The sequence below is a fragment of the Triticum aestivum genome, chromosome 2D, assembly GCF_018294505.1.
Source record: "Triticum aestivum cultivar Chinese Spring chromosome 2D, IWGSC CS RefSeq v2.1, whole genome shotgun sequence".
Lineage (NCBI taxonomy): Eukaryota > Viridiplantae > Streptophyta > Magnoliopsida > Poales > Poaceae > Triticum > Triticum aestivum.
The window spans coordinates 527,787,618-527,788,454 of record NC_057799.1 but is presented as its reverse complement, the minus strand read 5'-3'; positions in this window follow the sequence as shown (position 1 = coordinate 527,788,454).

Here is an 837-nt window from a genome sequence, read left to right as displayed (position 1 = left end):
GTCTACCATACCATGTTTTTTTACATTGAAGTGTTGTTCTAGTGCTCTGTTGCAATGCCATCTTATTTTCCCAATCATACACGTGTATGTTGCCTTAGTTATTTATGTATGTATTCCGCTAGCATACAGTTTTACATTCAACTAGTGTTTTTTTGCTGTGTTGTCCTGTCGTATCCCTAGCTCTTACACCATACTCCCTCCGTCCGGATTACATGTTGCCGAAATGGATAAAAAAGGATGTATGTAGAACTGAAATACGCCTAGATCCATCCATTTTTTCTGGATGGAGGGAATACATGTCAATATGTCATGCCTTTCTATTCTTCAGTACATATTCCATCTCTCTGATGTCGCATGTTTTATAATTAAAGCACCATTCTTCTATACAAGGCATGCAAGGGGAAGACGACTATGTTAGAATCTGAAGGGTTACAAACAAGGCCTTTGCAAAAGATCCAAACGCCAGGAGATAATAAACCAACTCCAGTTTTTATAGATATTGCTCTAGCACAGAGAAACCCAACTCCTACTGATAATAAGCAGATTCCAGTGGCCAAAGAACTAGTCCGCTCCAGTCCAGCAAAAATATGTCAACTCAATTCTAAAAAGCGTGTGCGTATCCTTGCATCATGAAATTTTATAGCATGCTGATCATATTTTCTACATGTTTCTTACCCATCTCTCTTTTAGAAAATAAGCTTAACAGATAGAAGAATTTCTGCAATGGTATCGTTTATGAGGAAAGATTCTTGCAGGAATTCTCTGTGCTCCAATGTAGATGTAAGTACCTGTTGTATATCACTATATTTTTACATCAGCATGTATTTTGTTAATCGG